The sequence below is a fragment of the Arachis ipaensis genome, chromosome B6, assembly GCF_059453495.1.
Source record: "Arachis ipaensis isolate K30076 ecotype BB chromosome B6, ASM5945349v1, whole genome shotgun sequence".
Taxonomy (NCBI): domain Eukaryota; kingdom Viridiplantae; phylum Streptophyta; class Magnoliopsida; order Fabales; family Fabaceae; genus Arachis; species Arachis ipaensis.
Window position 1 is genome coordinate 72,443,442 of NC_142441.1, and position 10,918 is coordinate 72,454,359.

General features: G+C 37.6%; 1 non-coding gene across 1 annotated transcript; it reads left to right on the top strand.

Annotated features, from left to right (window-relative positions):
* Positions 1–5,354: 5,354 nt before the first annotated feature.
* Positions 5,355–5,462, top strand: LOC148561305 (small nucleolar RNA R71). Its single transcript, XR_015887060.1, has one exon. It is a non-coding gene; the product is annotated as a small nucleolar RNA R71 (small nucleolar RNA).
* The last annotated feature ends 5,456 nt before the right edge of the window (positions 5,463–10,918 follow it).

Here is a 10,918-nt window from a genome sequence, read left to right on the forward strand (position 1 = left end):
CAGTGAGGGTGTAGGCAACTGTGGTTGTGCCCAAGTTGTTCGCCATTGGATCTTTGCTCCAAGCGGTTAAGCTTGATTCTTGAGACCTTAGCTCCTGATACCAATTGAAGGTTGTGGTAGCCTTAGAGAAGGTGGGTGGAATCTATGCCTTCCTTTTAAGTTGCTGTTATGACCCTTTTAAACAAACTTTCAATTCTGGTTCTGTTTGTACTCAGCAGCAAAAATTTATGAGACAATTTATTTTTGTCTCATGAATATCAGAAAACAGAACACAGCAGAGAAGAGAAAAGCTAACTGGTGTACAAAATTGTGATCTCAATGGCGCCAAAAACTTGGTACGCACGTTCATAATCTCAATTCTTTTTCACAACTCCGCACAACTAACCAGCAAGTGTACTGGGTCGTCCAAGTAATAAACCTTACGTGAGTAAGGGTCGATCCCACGAAGATTGTCGGCTTGAAGCAAGCTATGGTCATCTTGTAAATCTCAGTCAGGCAGATTCAAATGGTTATGAGGTTTTGATAATTAAAATATAAATAAAATATAAGATAAGATAGAGATACTTAAGTAATTCATTGGTGAGAATTTCAGATAAGCGTACGGAGATGCTTTGCTTCTTTTGAATCTCTGCTTTCCTACTACCTTCATTCAATCATTCATACTCCTTTCCATGGTAAGCTGTATGTTGGGGCATCACCGTTGTCAATGGCTACCGTCCGTCCTCTTAGTGAAAATGGTCCAAATGCGCTGTCACCGCACGACCAATCATCTGTCGATTCTCACTCATATTGGAATAGGATCCATTGATCTTTTTTGCGTCTGTCACTATGCCCAACACTCGCGAGTTTGAAGCTCGTCACAGTCACCCCATCCTAGATCCTACTCGGAATACCACAGACAAGGTTTAGACTTTTCGGATCTCAAAAATGCTGCCAATTGATTCTAGCTTATACCACAAAGACTCCGATCTTTCGAAATGGAGGCTAAGAGATATGCATTCAAGCTTGTTTTCATGTAGAACAGAAGTGGTTGTCAGGCACGCATTCATAGGTAAGAATGGTGATGAGTGTCACATAATCATCACATTCATCATGTTCTTGGGTGCAAATGAATATCTTAGAATAAGAATAAGCTTGAATTGAATAAAAAAATAATAGTATTTTGCATTAATTCATGAGAAACAGCAAAGCTCCACACCTTAATCTATGAGGTGTAGAAACTCCACCGTTGAAAATACATAAGTGATGAAGGTCCAGGCATGGCCGTGAGGCCAGCCTCCAAACGTGTACAGTATGATCTATGATAGCCTAAAACTGATCAAGCATATAAAATAAATCACTAAAAGTAGTTTTTATACTAAACTAGTAGCTAGGGTTATAGAAAATAAGTAACTAAGAGCAGATAGTGCATAAATCCACTTTCGGGGCCCACTTGGTGTGTGTTTGGGCTGAGCATTGAAGATTTCACATGTAGAGACTCTTCTTGGAGTTAAACACCAGCTTTGGAGCTAGTTTGGGCGTTTAACTCCAGCTTTTATGCCAGTTCTGGCGTTTAACGCCAGAATATGGTAGAAAGTGGGCGTTCAAACGCCAGTTTGCGTTATCAAAACTCGGGTAAAGTATCGACTATTATATATTGCTGGAAAGCCCAGGATGTCTACTTTCCAACGCAATTAAGAGCGTGCCAATTGGGTTTCTGTAGCTCCAGAAAATCCATTTCGAGTGTAGGGAGGTCAGAATCCAACAGCATATGTAGTCCTTTTTCAGCCTCTAAATCAGATTTTTGCTCAGGTCCCTCAATTTCAGCCAGAAAATACCTGAAATCATAGAAAAATACACAAACTCATAGCAAAGTCCGAAAATGTGAATTTTTCTTGTAAAATAATAAAAATATACTAAAAAGTAGCTAGATCCTACTAAAAACTACCTAAAAACAATGCCAAAAAGCGTATAAATTATCCGCTCATCACAACACCAAAGTTAAATTGTTGCTTGTCTCCAAGCAACTGAAAATAAAATAGGATAAAAAGAAGAGAATATACTATAAATTCCAAAATATCAATGAAACTTAGCTCCAATTAGATGAGTGGGACTAGTAGCTTTTTGCCTCTGAATAGTTTTGGCATCTCACTTTATCCTTTGAAGTTTAGAATGATTGGCATCTATAGGAACTCAGAATTTAGATAGTGTTATTGATTCTCCTAGTTCAGTATGTTGATTCTTGAACACAGCTACTTTAGAGTCTTGGCCGTGGCCCTAAGCACTTTGTTTTCCAGTATTACCACCGGATACATAAATGCCACAGACACATAACTGGGTGAACCTTTTCAGATTGTGACTCAGCTTTGCTAGAGTCCCCAATTAGAGGTGTCCAGGGTTCTTAAGCACATTCTTTTTGCTTTGGATCACGACTTTAACCGCTCAGTCTCAAGCTCTTCACTTGACACCTTCACGCCATAAGCACATGGTTAGGGACAGCTTGGTTTAGCCGCTTAGGCCAGGATTTTATTCCTTTGGGCCCTCCTATCCATTAATGCTCAAAGCATTGGATCCTTTTTACCCTTTCCTTTTAGTTTAAAGGGTTACTGGATTTTTGCTATTGCCTTTTGGTTTAAAGAGCTTTTGGCTTTTTCTGCTTGCTTTTTCTCTTTCTTTCTTTTTTTTTCTTTTATTTTCGCCATTTTTTTTATTTTTTTCGCAAGCCTTGTTTTTCACTGCTTTTTCTTGCTTCAAGAATCAATTTTATAATTTTTCAGATTATCAACAACATTTCTCCTTTTTCATTATTCTTTCAAGAGCCAACAATTTTAACATCCATAAACTTCACTATAAAAAATATGCATTGTTCAAGCATTCATTCAGAAAGCAGAAAGTATTGTCACCACATCAAAATAATTACACTAATCTCAAGGATGAATTCGAAATTCATGTACTTCTTGTTCTTTTGCATTTAGGACATTTTTTAATTTAAGAAAGGTGATGGATTCATAGGACATTCGTAGCTTTAAGGCATAGACACTAGACACTAATGATCATATAATAAAGATACTAACATAAATAAACATAAAGCATAGAGAATGAAAATAGAAGAAAATAAATAGACAAGGAGATTAAGGAACGGGTCCACCTTAGTGAGGGTGGCATCTTCTTCCTCTTGAAGAACCAATGGTGCTCTTGAGCTCCTCTATATCTCTTCCTTGCCTTTGTTGCTCCTCCCTCATAGCTCTTTGATCTTCTTCTAATCTCATGTCGGATCTCTGGATACTCACTCCTTTTGAGCTTGAAAAGGACCTCAGGGATCACCTTCTTCTTGGCCACAACTTCATAGAAGTGGTCTTGATGGACCTTTGAGATGAATCTCTCCATCTCCCATGACTCGGAGGTGGAAGCTTTTGCCTTCCCTTTCCTCTTTCTAGAGGTTTCTCCGGCCTTAGGTGCCATAAATGGTTATGGAAAAACAAAAAGCAATGCTTTTACCACACCAAACTTAAAGTGTTTGCTCGTCCTCGAGCAAAGAAGAAAGAATGAAGGAGAAGAAGAGGAAAATGGAGGAGATGGGGGGGGGTGAGGGTGAGTTCGGCCAAGGGGGTATAAGGTGTTTGTGATGTGTGATATTGAAGGAGGTGGTGTTTTGGGGAAAAGTGAATGAGGTGATTCGTGAAGGGTATTTGGGAAGAGATATGGAGGTGATTGGTGAAGGGTATTTGGGGAAGAGTGTTATGAAAAGGTGTGAAGAAGAGAGAAGAAGCGGTGGAGTAGGTGAGGATCCTATGGGGTCCACAGACCCTGAGGGGTCAAGGACTTAGCATCCCTGCTCCATTTAGGCGTGCAAAACACCCTTAGGGTGCAATTCTGGTGTTAAACGCCAGGTTGTTGCTTGTTTCTGGCGTTTAACGCCAGCTTTTCTCCCTTTCTTGGCGTTTAACGCCAACCTGGTGCCCTGTTCTGGCGTTAAACGCCAGTCTGGTGCCTATTTCTAGCGTTAAACGCCCAGAATGGTGCCAGGCTGGGCGTTTAACGCCCATTCTGCTACTCTTACTGGCGTTTAAATGCCAGTAAGCTCTTCCTCCAAGGTGAGCTATTTTTAATGTTGTTTGTCATTCTGTTTTTGATTTTTCAGTTGTTTTTGTGACTTCACATGATCATCAACCTTAAAGAAAACATAACAATGAAAAATAAATAGATATAATTAAATAACATTGGGTTGCCTCCCAATAAGCTGAGAGCTCACTGTCAATAGCTTGACAGTGAGCTCTCATGGAGCCTCACAGATAATCAGAGCAGGGTTGGGGCCTCTCAACACCAAACTTAGAGTTTGGTTGTGACCTCCCAAAACCAAACTTAGAGTTTGAATGTGGGGGTTTTGTTTGACTCTGTATTGATAGAAGCTTTTCATGCTTCATCTCCATGGTTACAGAAAGAGAACCTTGAGTCTTGAATACAAGGTAGTCCTCATTCAACTTAAGGACTAACTCTCCTCTGTCAACATCAATCACAACTTTTGCTATGGCTAGGAAGGGTCTGCCAAGGATGTGGATTCATCTTCATCCTTCCTAGTGTCTAGGATTATGAAATCAGCAGGGATGTAAAGGCCTTCAACCTTTACTAGCACGTCCTCTACTAGTCCATAAGCCTATTTCATTGATTTGTCTGCCATCTCTAGTGAGATTCTTGCAGCTTGTACCTCAAAGATTCCCAGTTTCTCCATTACAGAGAGTGGCATGAGGTTTATCCCTGACCCCAGGTCACATAGAGCCTTCTCTAAGGTCATGGTGCCTATGGTACAAGGTATGAAGAATTTTTCGGGATCCGATTTCTTCTGAGGTAATGTCTGCCTCATTAATGCATTCAGTTCATTGGTGAACAAGGGGGTTCATCCTCCCAAGTCTCAGTACCAAATAACTTGGCATTCAGCTTCATGATTGCTCCTAGATATTTAGTAACTTACTCTTCAGTGATGTCTTCATCCTATTCAGAGGAAGAATATTCATCAGAGCTCATGAATGGCAGAAGAAAGTTTAATGGAATCTCTATGGTCTCTATATGAGCCTCAAATTCCTTTGGTTCCTCAAAGGGAAACTCCTTTCTGTCCAGAGGACATCCCATGAGGCTTTTCTCACTGGGACTCACGTCCTCCTCACTCTCTCCAGGTTCGGCCATGTTGGTCATGGTCCCATTGTTCACAGGACTCCTCTCAGAGGTGTACATGAACTGGTTATTTGCAACCATTTCAATGAGTTCCTGAGCTTCTATAGGGATTTTCAGTGAAGAGATCCTCCTACAGAATAGTCCAATGACATTTTTGACAACTCAGACAGACCATCATAGAATATACATATGATGCTCCATTCTGGAAGCATGTTAGAAGGACACCTTTTGATCAATTGCTTATATCTTTCCCAAGCTTCATAGAGGAACTCACCTTCCTTCTGTCTGAAGGTTTGGATTTCCACTCTAAGCTTGCTCATCTTTTGAGGTGGAAAGAATTTGGCCAGGAAAGCACTGACCAACTTTTCCTAAGAGTTCAGGCTTTCCTTAGGTTGTGAATCCAACCATGTTCTAGCTCTGTCTCTTACAGCAAAAGGGAAAAGCATAAGCCTATAGACCTCGGGATCAACTCCATTGGTCTTGACAGTGTCACAGATTTGCAAGAATTCAGCTAAAAACTGATGAAGATCTTCCAATGGAAGTCCATGAAACTTGCAATTCTGTTGCATTAGAGAAACTAATTGAGGCTTAAGCTCAAAGTTGTTTGCTCCAATGGCAGGAATTGAGATGCTTCTTCCATAGAAGTTAGAAGAGGGTGCAATAAAGTCACCAAGCATCTTCCTTGCATCTCCACCATTGTTATTGGGTTCGGCCATGTCTCCTTCTTTTTCAAAAATTTCTGTCAGGTCCTCTCCAGAGGGTTGTGCTTTAGCTTCTCTTAGTTTCCTCTTAAGAGTCCTTTCAGGTTCAGGATTGTCTTTATCCCTGTTCCTGCTCATATGAAAAAGAAGAGAACAGAAAAGAAGAGAAATCCTCTATGTCACAGTATAGAGATTCCTTTGTGTGAGTCGAAGAAGAGAAGAATAGAAGAAGGAAAAGAGAAAAATTCGAACACAGAGAAGAAGAGGGGTTCATATTTTGAGTGGAAGAGGAGTGTTAGTAGATAAATAAATAAATAGAGAGATGAGAGAGGGAGATTGAATTCGAATTTAAATTAAAATAAAAAGAAAATATTTTTGTTTTTATTTTAAAATGTAGTTAGAATTCGAAAATTAAAAAGAGAAACACAATAAAATTTGAAAAAGATAAGAAATAGTAATTAATTTATTTAGTTTTCAAATTTTAGAGAAAAGATATGATTGAATTAGAAGACTTTTAAAATCAAACCAAAAAGTCAAGTAGTTAATTGAAAAAGATTTGAAAATCAAATTTGAAAAGATAAGAAGTTAGAAAAGATTTTGAAATTAAGTTTTGAAAAAGATATGATTGAAAATTATTTTGAAAAAGATTTGGAAAAAGAAATTTAAAAATATTTGATTTTTGAAATTAAAGTTAATTACTTGACTAACAAGAAACAAAAAAGATATGATTTTAAAATTTAAATATTGAACCTTTCTTACTAGGCAAGTAATAACTTAAAATTTTGAATCAATCACATTAATTGTTAGTAAAGATTTTGGAAAATATGAAATAAAAATTAGAAAAAGATTTTGAAAATCCATTTTAAAATTTTCGAAAAAAATTGAAAGAAAAATGAAAAAGATTTGATTTTTGGAAAGGTTTTGAAAAGATAGGATTTTTAAATTGAAAATTTGACTTGACTCATAAGAAACAACTAAGTTTTTTTTTTTAAAAAATTTTTGACTAAGTCAACTCAAATATTCGAAATTTATGAGAAGAATAAGAGAAATATATTTTTTTGATTTTTGAATTTTCAATGAGAGAGAAAAACATCAAAATGACTCAAAACATGAAAATTCAAGATCAAAACACATGATGCATGCAAGAACACTTTGAATGTCAAGATGAACACCAATAACACTTTGAATGTCAAGATGAACACCAAGAACTTATTTTTGAAAATTTTTAAGAAAAGAAAAACATGCAAGACACCAAACTTAGAAATTTTCAAACTTTAGACACTAACAAATTGAAAATGCATATGAAAAACAAGAAAAGACACAAAACATGAAAATGCAATGATCAAACAAAGAAGATCATCAAGAACAACTTGAAGATCATGAAGAACACTATGCATGAGTTTTCGAAAACTTTAAGAAAAGTTAAAAAAGATGCAATTGACACCAAACTTACAATTTGACACTAGACTCAAACAAGAAACACAAAATTATTTTTGGTTTTATGATTTTATTAACTTTTCTTTTGTATTTTTTGAAAATTATTTTGAAAAAGAAAATAAATAAATTCAAAATTTTTAATAGAAATTCCAGGAATCATGCAATGTTAGTCTAAAAACTCCGGTCCAGGAATTTAGACATGGCTTATTAGCCAGCTGTAACACCCTAACTACCAAAGCTCACGCTTCCGGCTGCGCGACTCTGATAGCTCGAACATTACGACGACACTTATACTATTTAATACTAAAATATGAGCCTGTTTAAAACTTTAAACCGCAAAGCCACTCCAAAAATACTTTGTTCGATAACGTACATCCATAGATACCATACAACTTACAAAAACTCATAAAGAGTACATCCATATATATATATATACATAAATATATATAAATAACATTACAAGCATTAACCAATACAATTCCTATCCCTCTTACAGAATATATCAAGATAAAGGCGAGGGTACAACAAGTAATAATCTAAAGCAATACAGAGCATTTCAACAACTAAATAAACTCTTCGTGACTTCTGCGCCCATATCCTGAAAGGGGAAAAATGTAAGGGGGGTGAGAACATCATCCTCGAAAGGGTTCTCAGTAGAGGGTTTTTGGGAATTACCGTAATAGGATACGTGAAGATAAATTGTACCAGTGATTAATAACTGACTTATGCCTTTTTTTTCTAAAAAATAACGGTTTACAGTAAAAGAGAAAATCTGAAATCCTTTTCTGAAAGAGGAAACCGTTCATTTAAAACAATTTTCGAAAGCCTTTCAAAAGGTTTATCTATGCTAAACCAAAAATAGCCTTTCATACTATTCCAAATCAGAAACACAAAACCGAAACCAACCATTGGTCCATCTCATTTCAACCACGGCCCTAGGCCCAAACAATCCAACAACAACCAATCACCACAATCCAACAGAGTCCCAGTTGCAAACACAGATAGGAGGTTCAAGCACAAACAAACAGTTACAACAAGTAGAGCAAGTAGCAGATAATATCAAATAGTCACAAAGGCAAACCAAGTACAATATGCACACCCAAACAATGTCACATAAATGCATATGATGCATGCCTGTTCCTAGTGGCTGATGATATCATCTGTCGGTTATAGAGCCAACCCGACAAGTCCTGGTAGCTAACCATTGGACTGTCCCTCTATCGTGTCTCCCCAACTCGAGTTATACTCAATATAAACTTGATCATAATCATGATCCATATCCATCACCCTCACTGGTGAATATTTATGGGGGTGAGCTCATCCGGGGCTTTCACAGTGCCCGGCCACCCTGACGACATAGGGTCAAAGAGCTTCGAGTCTCAACCTGGAGCACGTGGTGGCTAGCCACTGCTTTCTCCCAGGGAAACTCTTATCTCCGATAGTGGAAGTGCAACATTCACATTTATCAATGATTCAGCATATGCATGCATTCAATCTCATCCATGGATCAACATCCATCTCAGCCATCCGGCTCACGGTTCAGTCCAGAACCAGCCAATATTCATATCATACACAGCCATTCGGCTCACGGTTCAATCCAGAACCAACCAATATTTATAATCATACACAACCATTCCGGCTCACAACAAAACAGCACTTCCACATTCAACATCATCAATTCATAAAATCGGCATTTAAGCCATAAATCACTTTTTCCCAAATCATTTTACTTTGAAATCAACTTTCAACTCTTTTCAGCCTTGGCTTTAAAGATCTCATTTCTCAAATCATCTCAGGATCATAAGCCACTTTTACTCAAGGTAAATTCTCCTCTTAAAACAAGCCACTCTCGGCTCCCTCTTTCCAAAACTTCCAAAACCATGGAAAGTTAAAGATTCCTTTTGAAACATTCAAAATCACCCATCCAACAATGGGATTTTTATAACAAAAGTTTCTCGGCAGAGTCCCAAGTCCTTAGGGGAGGATAGCATAACTCATTTCGCCAAATTCATTTAAAATCATTAAAACCTTGGCTTTCCGATTTGAGTAATAAAATAGGGTCTAAGCCAAACCGAGTCACGTAATCATTTACTTCTTTCAAAGCCGTTTCCTTTACTTAGGCAAAACCAGCTTTAACCCCCATGATAAATTCTAAAGCGTTTCAACTGTTCAAAATTGTTTTAGTTTTGCAAAAATTCAGAACTCAAGGAGTACTTAAAACCTTTCCCAAAACACTTTAAAATGAGACTTGTCAATAGACGCTCGGGTTCTTTCAAAGCCATTGAAACTTCTTTAATTGAAACCCCCAAGTCAAATTCAAAGGCATAAACCCTTTTCACATTCAAACAGCTTTAAAACACAAGTTTCATCTAAATAACTTTCTCCTGAAAGAGATACAATGCCTTTCTTAAGAAGCAAGACTAAATCACAATTTCCTCTTTACTAATTCATTTCGAAAGCATGAATCATCCTTTTCTCGATAATTCAAATAAAATAGTAGAAGTCTTTAACTCATCATTTTCCAGACAACATTTCAATAAAGACTCAGATTTTATAGAAATTTTGACAGCACCTCCCCTAAAACTTGGACTTTGCCACCCGATTCGGGTCCCAACAAAACAGTCCACAATCCTTTTCAACAGCCCAACATCCAAAAATCAGTTCAAGACGAGCCAAAATCCAACAGTCATCTAAATTCCATTTTTCAAGAAAACCTTTTCAAGAATCAAATCATTATCAGCCGAATAAACCCATTTCTAAAGTTTCAAAGAAACAGCTCAGTAACAATCATTTATCAATAACCAGATCATTTAAAGCAAGCCAGGCTGAATTCAAGAGTGTATTCTCTTTTTCACATTCTCAAGAAAATCAACTCAACTCAAATCAATTCCCAACGGATTAAACTCGATCTCAAAGCTTTAAAAGAATCAACTTCAAAAGCATTTCGTTTCATAAAACCACACAACAATTCAGCCAAACAAACATTCATAATCACTCGAGACAATCAAATAATACATAAGGCTGCTACAACCACCAAATACACATTGTCTTACATCAGTATCCATATGTAATAATTCCAATATAAAATATAGTTTTCGGAAAGCGCCCCTACCTCAAAACGCAATTCCATAACCCAAACGCCTCACAGAGTCCTTTCCGCCTCAACCCGAACAGACGGCAACCAAAACCTCATCTCCCAGTCACGTTCGCAATAACCATAGCAACACTAATCGCAACATACAATAATCAGGACTCAACCCCACGTTATCAAAACTCATATTCATTAACCAAACACATACAAATACTAACGCGAGGTTTCTCAAAACATAAATTACTTGCTGAACTAGCGAAACGAAGCAACTGCGATTTTGAACAGGCCCGGCAACAGCTCCGGCGGTGGCTAGAAGCTCCAGTGGATCAACTATAAAAACCACGCAGCATTAAAACCTTTTCGAAATCCAAAAAGCCAGAAACCTCAAATAAACCCTTACCGTAAAGTCGAAACACGCAGAATTCACTTAACATAGCAGCCCCATCAACGGTGGCTTCATTAGCAACCACCATAGCATCCTGGCCTCAGCAGCGGCTTCCAAAGGCAACGGTGGCGCGCTCACCCATAACCCAAATGGAGC